Below are 12158 nucleotides of genomic sequence, written 5' to 3'. Positions count from 1 at the left end.
AGCGTGACTCCATCATGCCAACTTGTACCAGAGTTTGGGTGGCTCAGGGCTAGGGTGACGAGAAGTACCCTAAAACTTAGAGTATGGTGAGTTCCGGCTCCCCCAATTCTCCAGCAGCTGAGAAAAAAATGGAACCTGACCCCCCTCATAGTCTATGAGAATAGTGGAGAGGACAGCACCCTACTTTACTCTGAATCCATTTTTGCATTGCAAAGCGAAAAAAGACAGGTAAACATCAGATTGTAAGCTGGGCATAGGGGCTCACTGGCTGCTTTGGGCTTTCTTTCTTCCTCATAGAGGTCCCTATGTTGTAAGAAGAATCAGGCTGAGCAGGAGTGAACACATCAGACTCTAACAGAGTCTGTACACAGAAGAGAAATGGGCTGTGGCTCTGGGCTCATCCAGTTCCCACCACTATCACAAAGTACCTGAGTCAGGTAACTTTGTAAATAAAGGGGGTTTACCGCAAGGTGTGGTGGGACACATCTGGAATCCCAGCACTAGGGAGGCTGGTTAAGGAAAGCAGGAAAGAGAAAGAGATGGTGGCAAGAGGTGGATGGGAGAGAGAGAAAGAAAAGAGCTTTCTTTAATTCCGTTTGTGTTGCTAAAAGTTGGCCCTTGAAGCCCCTCCCCTTTGTCAACGGTATGGTGAAAGACAGGCAGAAGTGAGATCCTTCTGAGGGCATGCATGCCTCCAGTGATTTAAAAGCCTTCCTGCTAGACCCTACCTCTTAAAGGTTCCTCACCTCCCAACACTGCCACCTTGGGTACCGAGGCTCCAATACAGTAACCCTTGGCTGAGAGACTCAAATGAGCACAGCAGAGGGGGAACGGACCTCCATGAATAAAGGTAACAGGCAGCCATGCTCATGTGAGATGTGCTCAAAGGGCTCATATTCAAAGATGATGCAGCTCATGAGCACACTGTGGAAGGGCCCGCTTCTGCCCGTCTCCTGAGGTTTCACTAAACTGTCATGGCCAAATCAAAGAAGTAAGCTCGATTACATGTTCACTGAAGGGGCTTGGCCGCATGGTAGGGAGCTTGATGGGTCCCAGAGTCCCATCTGTGAGGTCCGTAACATGCATGGCTCTTCCCAGTTCATCAGAAGCCCACTGGTACACCTGTGGTTGTTAGGCAACCAGAGAATCACGGGAGAAACAGTTTAACATTTCAAGTTAAACATAAACATGGCTATGCATTTATTTGCCAGCTCCTACATAAGCCAGGCCTGGCTGGTTGTCCTTCTTATACAAACTAACCATAATTCACTCTCTATTTTGTTTTTTTAAAGGGGAAAACACATGGCTTGTTATTGCAGAAGTACGGGGGTTGGGGGGCGGGGATGCCGGCTTGTGCATGCCTGTGAGGAAGTCACAAGTCAATGGCGGTGTCTTCTTCCATAGCTCCCCGCTTTGTTTTTTGAGACAGGCCCTCCTGCTGAACCTGTAGCCCAACTTTCAGCTAGGCTGAGCCACTGCACGCCCCCAGGAGCTGCCTTGCTCTGCCTTTCCCCAGTCTGAGGTTACAGGCATACACTGCTACGCCCAGCTTCAGCGTGGATCTGAAGCCTCTCCCCAGCCCCTTAGCTGTTCTTCATTTAAAAGCAAACTTAGGGACCTCTACAAAGGATAAAGGAAGCCCAAAGCAAATGGTGATCCTGTGGCTAAAGACGCGCTGACAGTGCCAGTCCCCAGCAGCGCACCCGCTGGAATGTAGAATCCGCGTGTCTGTGTGATTTAATGGCCTGGGTTTTACAAGGTTGACAAGGTTCCAGAAGGAGACTCATTTTGGCAGGCTCTGAGACCATCCCTTAGCAGTCTTTGCACGTGCACCTAGCCAGTGTCAGGCTGCCCCCTGAGGATGAGCTTGTCCCTGCAGGAAGCACTTCCTGCCCTTTCATTCTCCTCGGAAGCAGCACGCAAAAAGGAAACGGCCCCTTTAAAAGTAAACAAAAAGTTTGCAATTTGTTCATGAAGTCATGCCAAAATCTGATTTTCTGGAGGCAGGATTGGAAGCCGTTCTACCTTCTCCTCCTGCCCCACCCCTCCGTATTCAGAAAAGATGTCGAAGCTGCCACCTATTGCTGCCTCCCTTGGTCTGTCACCTGCCTCATGCAGAGCAGGCCATTCTTCCATTGTCTTGGCTCTGAAGGTCTCTGCGGGGATGGGCACTCAAGAGGGGATGCTTGCACATGGGCAGGCTGGTGCCTCAGTAGGTTAATTAAGCTCACATTAATAGCAATCCTGAAAAGTGACTGAGCGCTTACTAGTATCCCGCCGCATTCACACATAAGGTTCAAAGTACTCAGGGACCCTTCATTATGTGGAGGAACAGAAGTATGACCCAGCTTCCCCAGGGCAGGCTTTGGAGTAGGAATGGTTTCCAGCAGGTCAAGCTGGCAATGAGCTGGCAGGGAATGTGGGAGGATTTATTTCTGGCTTCAGAATGTGAAGTGCTGGAGAAGTCAGCAAGCCCGCACATGCACGCCAGAGGCTCTGCTCAATCCCAGCTCAGACGTGGGGATTTTCCATCCTTGTGGCATCGTGCTGGCACTCATGCAGGGTCAAGTTCTGGCTGAGGCCTCCCATCCCTGGGGCAGGTCATAAGTCCCCTCCAAGCCCCTCCAGCCAGCTGAGGCTCTCCTGCTGTAGGCTGGAGGGGTGGGGGATGGGATGTTTATGGGGTGACATAAATGTGGCCTGATGAGGAAGTGGCTCAGAGAGTAAAGGGCTCTGTTCAAGCATGAGGACCTGAGTTCAATCCCTAGAATCCACTTTAATGAAACCCAGGTGTCAGCTGGAGAAGTGGCTCATTGCTTCAAAGCCCTGCTTAGCCTTGCAGAGGACCTGGAATCCGTTTCTAGCACCCACATGAAAACTAACAACCATCTGTAATGCCAGTTCTGAAATCTGATGCCCTCTTTAGGCTTCCACAGGTACTGCATGCACATGGTGGTATACAGACATACATGGAGGCAAAACATGCATGTAGATAGATAGATAGATAGATAGATAGATAGATAGATAGATAGATAGATAGATAAAGTCTAAAAAGAAGAATCCAGGAGAGGTGGTACACACTTAACAATCTAGCCCTGGAGAAGCAGGGACAGGTGGATCCCGGGGGCTAGCTGGCTAGCCTGGACTACTTAGATTAGAGATCAGTGGGAGACTGTCTCATAGAAGAAGGAAGATGACACCTAGAGAAAGAGCTGAAGCTGTCCTCTAGGTTATACACACATGTGCACATACACACGCACACACACAAATCACAGAGACATGCACAGAGAGACAGAGAAGAGTCTATAAGGGCAGAATAAGTACAGATATCGGGACCTGCCCTGGCCCTCCACGACTGGGCACCATCTCTGATAGACATTCCTCATCCTGAGAACTGGCTGGTTTACACCCATTGCAGTCCCTCGTACAGTATTGCTGGGTGCCCTTGACTATCCTGACATACCATTGCCTTGCCACCTCTGTCCCTAAATATGTGACTACATTTCTTATTAATTAATTAGTATATGAGTCTTCACATGAGCATGCTCACGTGCATGCAGAGGTCAGAGGAAAACTTGTGGGAGTTGGTGCTCTCCTTCTACTGTGTGGGTCCCGGGAATTGAACTCAAGCTGTCAGGCTTAGCAGCAAGTGCCTTTACCCACTGAGCCAGTGGTTCTCAGCCTGTAGGTCACAGTCCCTTTGCGGGTCCAATGACCCTTTGACAGGGCTCGTCTAAGACCATCAGAAGACATAGATATTTATACTACAGTTCATTACAGTAGCAATATTACAGTTATGAAGTAACAACAAAGATGATTTTATGGTCGGGGGTCACCACAACACGAGGTTGCAGCATTAGGAAGGTCGAGAGCCACCGCACTGAGCCATCTTACCAGCCCAGTTCACGACTGGTGACCCAGAGGACTATGATGTCAGCTGGTCAGAGCTCACCCAAACCTCACAGGCTGAAAACACAGTTCCACAGGATTGTCTCCATCTGAGATGCTGTTCCAAAGCCCCAGATTGTGATCTGTGCTTTTGATGGAGCAGCTGTTAAAAAAGGGTTCCCACAGCCTTTTTCTAAGATTCAAGAACTTTCTAGAGTGACTCATAGAATTAAGATACATTTCCTTATAATGAACTTGGGAGTTACAAGGGATGAGTCCAGTCTCTAAATGGAGGACCACGATCCAAAGGAACCAGGACAATAGAGGAAGCTGTTTATTGGTGATCTGAGCTTTGAAACTACAGATGATAACCTAAAAGAACATTTTGAGAAGTGGGGCACACTTAGAGACTGTGTGATGATGAGGGATCCCCAAAGAAAATGTTCCAGGGGCTTTGGTTTTGTGACCTACTAGTTGTATGGAAGAGATGAATGCTGCAATGCGTGTTCAGACACACGAGGTTCATGAGTATGTGATGGATTCTGTAAAGCCTGGCACACACTTAAGAGTGAGAAAATTTTTGTTGGTGGTTGTATTAGTCAGGGTTCTCTAGAGTAACAGAACTTATAAAATGAATATACAATGTATGTATATAATGTATTATATATGATACATATTTCTATAATATATATGATATGTGTATAATATATTATATAAATATATACATCTATATTATTAGAGTCTGCAGTCCAGCTAACCCAACAATGGATGCCTGTAAACGGAAAGCCCAGGAATCCAGTAGTTGCTCAGTCCATGAGGCTGCATATCTCAACTGATGTACACTGGAACCCTGAAGAAGTAGGCTCTAATGCCAGTGAAGAAATAGTTGTGTTATGGAGTTTGTGAGTACAGGAAAAGACCATAGACTCAATCCAGTAATAATTAAAAGATTTATTGATTAGCTGCTAGCAGTATGGATGAACCATCTATGAGCCAAATTTGAAATTGCCATGATGGAGAGGTGTGGGGAAAGACTTTTAAAGAGGAAAGTCACACAAAAACCTTCCATATTTAGGCAAGCCAGCAAAAACTGTTCTATTCTACCAAGTTAAGCGCTTAAGGCAACTCAAAAAAAAATTTTTGGTTATCTATGTAAGCAAGCTGTAGAAGCAAAAAAGCAGATAGTCAGATCATAACAAGTAGATGATCACAGCTGTACATTTTTGGAGGGAGGTCACTGAGTCAGGGTTACTGGCAACTTATCTTCCAGGGACTGGAGTCAGAGACAAATGGCTGGGGGGTACCAAGATGGATGCCTAGCATGAAACAGAGCTTCTTTATCCATAACACTTGCTGGCAAGCAGGCAAAGAGCAAGTTTCCTAATTCCATAAGTGTGTGTGTGTGTGTGTGTGTGTGTGTGTCTTCTCAACTCAAGATCGAGATTCAAGGTTTGGATCTTCCTATTTCAGACAAAGCAGAAATTCCTCACTGCTGTGCCTTCCATTTTTGGATCATACTTCATTTCAGATACAGTCAAGTTGACAAGCAAGAATAGTCATCACAGTGATATTAAAGATACAGAAGAATATAATTTAAGGGACTATTTTGAAATATATAGTAAGACTGAAACCACAGAAGTTCTAGAAGACAGAGTGAGGAAAAGAGAGGATTTGCTTTTGTAACTGTTGATGCTCATGACACAGTTGGTAAAACTGCCCACTGATAGTGGGCACGATTGTGACATGAAAAAAGCCCTTTCTAAACAAGAGGTGCAGTCTACTGGGTCACAGAGAGGTCATGGAGGTGAATCTGGTGACTTTACGGGTCGTGGGGGAAACTTTGGAGATAGTGGCAGTAACTTTGGTCGTGTTGGAAACTTGAGTGGAGGAGGAAGCTATGGTGGTGGAGGTGCTGGCAACAGACATAGCTATGGAGGTGGTGATGGTGGATATAATGGATTTGGAGGTGACCTGGTTACAGGAACAGGGGAGGTTATGGTGGTGATGTATCAGAATATGGAAACCAAAGTGGTGATCTGGAGGAAAAGGATGTGATGGTTACAATGAAGGAGGAAAATTTGGCGGAGGTAACTATGGTGGTGGTGGTGGGGACTATAATGATTTTGGAAATTGTAAGTGGACAACAGCAAAATAAATGGACCCACGAAAGGTGACAGTGTTGGCGGAAGAAACTCGGGCCATCCCTGTGGTAGTGGCTGTGGATCTGGTGGTGGCTATGGCAACAGACAGCAGAAAATAGCTGCAGTTCTTAGCAGAAGAGAGTGAGGAGTTGTCGGGAAAGCTGCAGGTTTCTCTGAGACAGTCATCACGAATGCAAGAGGAACTGTTAAACTGGCACAGAAGGAACGATGATCCATTGCCAAAAAAGTTACTGCAGCTCAAACAGGAAACCCTTCTTGTTCAGGACCAGCATAGCCACGGTCTGCAAAAAGTACAGCTATTGATTCACGCGCTGTAGTGTTAACTAGATGTACATTCCTGAAGTCTTGTTTCTGTTGTAGCTTTGTCTTTTCCTCTTTCTTTTCATTACATCAGGTATGTTGCTCTGTAAATTGTAGTAGTGGTGCCAGGAAGAAAAAAAGGAATTTTTAACTAAAAAAAAAAAAAAAAGATGAGATACATTTCCTTATATTTGCAGACTGATCATAAGACAGCTGAGGAGCAGGCCCAGCTGGAGGGATGGGGCTCAATGCTGTATAGAAGTGGGACTGGCTGTGAGTTGGAAGCCATTTGAAGCCTAGGGACAGTCACAGTGTGTTTTATGATGCTGATCTATTTATTAGTATTGGTTCAAAATCTCCACAATGTGGGGTTCCAGCTCAGTGAAACCCCAACTCTCTCCTGCTGGCTCTGCCTCAGTTTGCTTATCAGTTAAACAGGGCTAATAGGAATCATGCCTAAATGCAGAGGTTTGTCTGTCACGTGCTCAGAAATACGTGGCAAGGTGTGGCCCTCACCGGTCCACCCAACCCCCTGTTCAGAGAAGTCAGCCCATTTCTCCAAGAAGTGAGGTCATTTGCCCCAGGTTGTCCAGGGAGTACAGACAAAATCAAGACGCTGTTCCTGTGTGCCCTAGAGTCCAGGCCTGATGAGAAAGAGCAGCCAGGACTCAGCTATCCCTGTCTTCTCAATCTCTCTGGGACCCTTGCTCCGCAGCTCAGCACTCAGAGCCCTGCTTCCCTCCCATACCTTCCTGGCAAAGCTGGCAGAGCCCAGAGTGCCAGATTCTGAAGGGTTACTCTGCTCTATTTTGAGAGGCTCCTCTTCCAGCAAACAGAGGTCATGTGACCAAGGGGATGCTCCATCTTGGCAGGACTTGGACAGGCCTGATTGGGCAGAACCAGCCTGGGGTCCTCAGAGGCTGGGGAGAGCTTGGCAAGGCAGCGGGGAGCCATCTCCTCTCTGCCATGCCCAGTGAGGGGAGCTGGCACCTTTGGGTGCCAATGAGAGAGAAGATGCGTTTGCAGAATCTCGGTGAGCAGATCCCTCTCGGCTTGCATGCATCTCTGGATGGGGAACTCACCGCTTTCTCTTCCTTTTCTGGGGGGAACGCCTCCAGGTTCATCTATAACCCGTGTCTCCTGATGAGGAAAAGAAGGTCCACGGACACCAGACATTTACCCAAAGACACACTTGGCTATTGCCCAGGGCTCAATACCAGACCAACCTCCTCCATTGGTTCAGCTCTAACATCCCATTCAGACAAGAAGGGTTGTCTTCTGGTGGAGAAGCTGGGGGAGGCTTCTCAGAGGAGGGGATCTTCAGATGGGATTTTTAAGAGGTGGCACTAGGCTGTTGCTGGGTGTCTTAATTCTGCTGGTCCTGCCCGCTGTGTTTTCATCACAGACTCTTAACCCTGAGCATGGCAAAGACAGCAAGAACAGACATTTGGATAGAGGGAGGCCATGCCCAGGAAGTGAGAGCACCAAGGTCTAGGTCCCTTCATAGCCAAAGGCATGTCCTCTTGACCCTGGATGTTACATTGTGTATACAGGAAGGAACAAAACTTCAGCTCCTCCTGCCCCAAACTCAACAGATCTTCCCCTCCTGTTTGCCAAAACTGATTCGTGACATGGGGTTGCTCTGCCTGTTGGTTGCTCTGGCTTGGGTTCCCTGCTCAGTCACCTTCTTCCCTCTTGTTTGGCAAACCCAGCTTGGTGGGAAGCTAGTCATGGCACATATTTGTGTCATGGCAATGGTGAAAAGGGCCAGGGCAGTGGCCACCCTGGAAGAAGCCTGTGGCCAGCCACCCTCTCTCGAGTTCTCTAGACAATGAATGCTATCACAGACCCTCAGAGCAGCTGGGAGAGGCTAAAGAAGCTCAGCTATCCTGCGGGATCCATGCGCTCCCTACCTTGCCCCCTATCCTAGGGAATTGTATCCCTGGAGCACGCGCTCCTGTCTGGACCTGCACACAGCCTTCTTCTCTAATGTGTTTCTCAGTTTTGTTCTGTGGAAAAGATTTCTATCGCCTCCTGTTACCAGGGATTATTTCAATGCTGCTGACAGGAAACCTGGGGTGGTCAGGGCGTGGGAAGATTGAGACTTTACCCTCTACCTTCACAAAAGGCACGTGCTCGTAACATCCTGTGCATGTCCACAGCATGGGGTGAGGCGGAATCTCACGCTGGGCACATGCGTCTCAGCCTTCCACCCCAGAATGGGGCGGCCATGAGACAGAGGTCCAAGATTAAAGGTGAAGTTCAGCTAACCTAGGAGAATACATACACCCTGTGGGCCTCAAGTTTTCTTCTGAAATGCCACCTAGGAACCCTTCCCACTCAAATGCTGCAGGACTTCATCAAGCTGGGGCCTTCAATTACCGGGACACCTGAAGGAATGTTCCCCGGGGGCTCCAGCCTGGCCCAGCTCCAGAGCTTCTCTGGCTGCTCCAGTTTTAGACAGACAAAGTCTTGGCTCCAGGCTTGGTTCCAGGCTGACGTGTCCAGGTTAGTGGGGGAAGTGGAGGGGCCCCCTGTTTCCTCCTCTGCAAAAGAGAAGGAAGAGGGAAGGTTGGCCATTTTCTCTTTGGGGACCAGGGCACTTCCCTCTAATGGAATTGCTTGCTGAAGCCTGCTGTTAACAGGGGAAGGAAACAGGGTAGGCCTGGAGCAGTTAAAGTGTGTCTTGAAATTGTTAGCATCCCCGGAACCTCCCCAAGGGAATAGATGCCATTAGTATCCGACTAACACTACTTATCCAAGAGTATCTACAGCTAGTGAGTGCTGGAGCTGGCCTTTGGATCACCTGTGGGTCTCAGTGATGAAATCCCTGGGACAGCCCCAGGTACCCGACTCTGTTTTGTCATGTTCCTAAACACACGTGATAGTGATCGAGAGGCTCAGAATACACAGGGCATTCTCCCAGAACTCATCCGGTCAGAAAAGACAAAGAGTCAGAAAAGACAAAGAATTAAATCACACAATCCCACCTGCCCTCACCCCACCCCCACCCCCACCCCCACTAACCCCGGGGTCTAGGACTCAGGCAAGGTCACCTTGCCTCCTCCCTCCCCGGCAGCAAGCAAGATGGGAGAGGGGCTCTGCCCCTCAAGTCTCCATCTGTCCTTTAAAAGTAGTTCTAGCATCTGGACCAGCAAGTGTCCCAATGCTGGGAGGGCCCACATGCACAGGTCTAGTGTTGGAGCTGCTTTTCTGATTTGACTCTTTAGGAGTTCTGAGAATGGAGAACCTGCTGTCGAGACACACACACATACACACACACACACACACACACACACACACACACACACACACCACACCAACCCCACTCCTGCAGATGGTTCTGACCTCTCTCCTTTAAGGGAAAGGGTTCCCTAGAAGCCCACGCTCAGGGCCGCAGGGGCTGATGCAGGTTCTGAGGTGCCCTCCCCCTCCCCCAGGCCCATCTGTGCCTCGGCCGGAGGTTTACCTAGTGATGGTCTGTAAACAGCATCCTGACGTAGTAACCATGCAAAGCAGGCATTAGAGGAAATTTATATCCTGGGAGGAGTCAGGGCTGGTACCCAGGAGACCCGGGCCTTTCTGGCTTTGGCCGGCGTGGTGTGAAAAGTTTTGATTACTGATTCGCTGCTGTTATTCAAGAGGCTGAGACATGATGGGCAGAGGGCAGGGGCCTCTATCCTACGGGAATAAACATATGGAGTGGACACACATGTACACACATGTACACATACAGTTTTTGCTGAGATGCTGAAGTATAAGAGAGCCGCCCCTTGGAATACAGACAGAAAGTTTCAAAGGTTCCCTGGGACTGGCAGGCTGCGTGTCTCCTTCAGCCCCTGTGAAATCAGTGTTCATCCATCCATCCAGGTATAAAATCAGGGTCAGACCCTTAGTTGTGGCAGGAGAGCATGCTGGCTGGTGGAAGGGCCTCTCCTTGAATCCTGCCCTGACCCTGGTGGCTGAAGCAGGGCACTCCCTAGTGGTGCAGGCAAGACATTACTGGCTAAAAGCTAGCACTTGACTAGCACTGACTAGCATTGAGTCAATGCACTTCTCACAGTACACTGAAGGGAAGGGCTGTGAGGCTGACTTTCATGACCTGGCTGAGAAGAATGTCAGCCCCGTGGAGGATTGTGTCTGTGTTGGTCAGGATTCTCCAGAGGAACTGAATAGATAGAATGAATGTATATTAAAAGGTGGTTTATTAAATTGCTTACATAATATGATCTGGGTAGTCCGACAATGGCTGTCTCCATTCGGGAGAGCCCAAGAACCTGGCTGCCCAGTCTACAAGGCCAGTTCCCCAGCAGCTAGTGCTATCAGCTAGCTCCTGGTGCTAGAGGCCTGGAGGATTCTCAAAGAGCCTCTGGTCTTCAGTCCATGTTGGAAACCCAAAAAAAGCTGCCACCAGTGACAGCATGCAGCAGCAACAGAGTAGATGAATTTGCCTACAAAAATGAATGAAGCAAGTAGGCAAAAAGCAAAGCTCTCTCCTTCCACCCCCTTTATCTGAGCTGCTCCAGAAGATGTCCCACACACTGAGTGCGCAAGTGAATTGGAATGTCCTCTGCCCGCCCCCAGCTCCCAGTATCAGCAGGAGTGAGCTCAGACCCATTCCATGCCTGAGAATCAACCTCTGTGAGAGGGCCCCCCTCATGCTCCCCACCCACATGGACACACGCATAGCACATGACACCAGGGTCATGAGCACTAAGTTCCCATCCTCGTTCTTTTTAAACATTCTCCTTGTATCTGAGCTTGCTGTCTCAAACCATATTTGTCAGGATCCCAAGAGGTACCTCTGCATTCAGTCTGGGTGGCATAAGAGAGAGCGACAAAACGTTCCAAATGCAGAGTATAGACAGCATGTAAGGTCAGAGAGGAGGATGGTACCTGGCTGCTTTGGGCTGGTACAGTCTATACTCCCTGCCCTTCCCCTTTAGACAGTGGGGCTGAGGGTGAAAGCTGGAAACTCTGGACCCTAAATGCACCCCAAGACAGGGAGATGGAGTACCAATATCCCATCTTCACTCCCTCCATCTACTGAGGGTACCCCTGGCCAGACCCACGGGAAGCCAGATGGCAGAATCTCAGGAGTGTTCCCCAAGGGGGCTGCAAAGCCCAAGGCAATGGAGAACAGGGGTGGTCTGGAACAGGGCCCAGCAGAACCCATACTGGAGTCCCAGCCAAGCAGCTTCCAGATATGCAAAAGCAGGGAGGGGTAGCCTTTAGCTGTCAAGTCCCCAGGGCAGTAAGCACCTGCTGGCCACGGATGGAACAAAGAGAGAGCACACACTTTGCTTTTATCTTGAAAGCTGGGGTCTGACTGGGCCATATGTCCCAGATATGTATGACAAAGTCACTGAGGGCACTGGACTCCTCTCCAGGGTTGTCAAGCTCAAAAACCCGAGGTGCCCAGGTGCTGTCACTGTCCCGATGAACTGGACCTGGCCATAGGATAGCTAGCCGCAGAGCAGAAGAGGCATCTCTGCCCTTCTCCTGGACAGCTGGCATATGACTAACAGAGCCTGCCCCTGCCCCAAGTAATTCTTAATGTATGCTAAACTAATAATACTTCAAACACCCAGCCTCGGACACCTGGTTGGATTTTCCCCCTAAAGAGCCTGGAAGGGTCTCTGAAAGGCTGGCTATTTCTTCTCTTTCCCAACCTCCCTGCTTGGAGAAGCAGAAAGACTGAGCTCTTGTGAGTTTGTAATTCTGGCCTTGGCTTTGGAAGGTTCCAGTAAAACTCTCCCAGTGTTATCTGGGTGCCTTCCAACACATTTTTTTTTTTCCTTTTTCTAC

General features: G+C 49.0%; 1 protein-coding gene and 1 pseudogene across 1 annotated transcript in view; both read left to right on the top strand.

The window, feature by feature from the left end:
• Bdkrb2 (bradykinin receptor B2) overlaps nt 1–12158 on the top strand; it is a 28563-nt gene that overhangs the window by 8275 nt on the left and 8130 nt on the right. The gene's annotated exons all lie outside the window — the stretch shown is intronic.
• On the top strand, nt 4177–6174 carry LOC129666064 (heterogeneous nuclear ribonucleoprotein A3-like; annotated as a pseudogene).

This window comes from Psammomys obesus, unplaced genomic scaffold (assembly GCF_907164565.1).
Source record: "Psammomys obesus unplaced genomic scaffold, mPsaObe1.curated_primary_1811, whole genome shotgun sequence".
NCBI classification, from domain to species: Eukaryota; Metazoa; Chordata; class Mammalia; order Rodentia; family Muridae; genus Psammomys; species Psammomys obesus.
The sequence above is the reverse complement of the archived record's forward strand: the minus strand, read 5'-3'. Positions and strand labels throughout refer to the sequence as shown.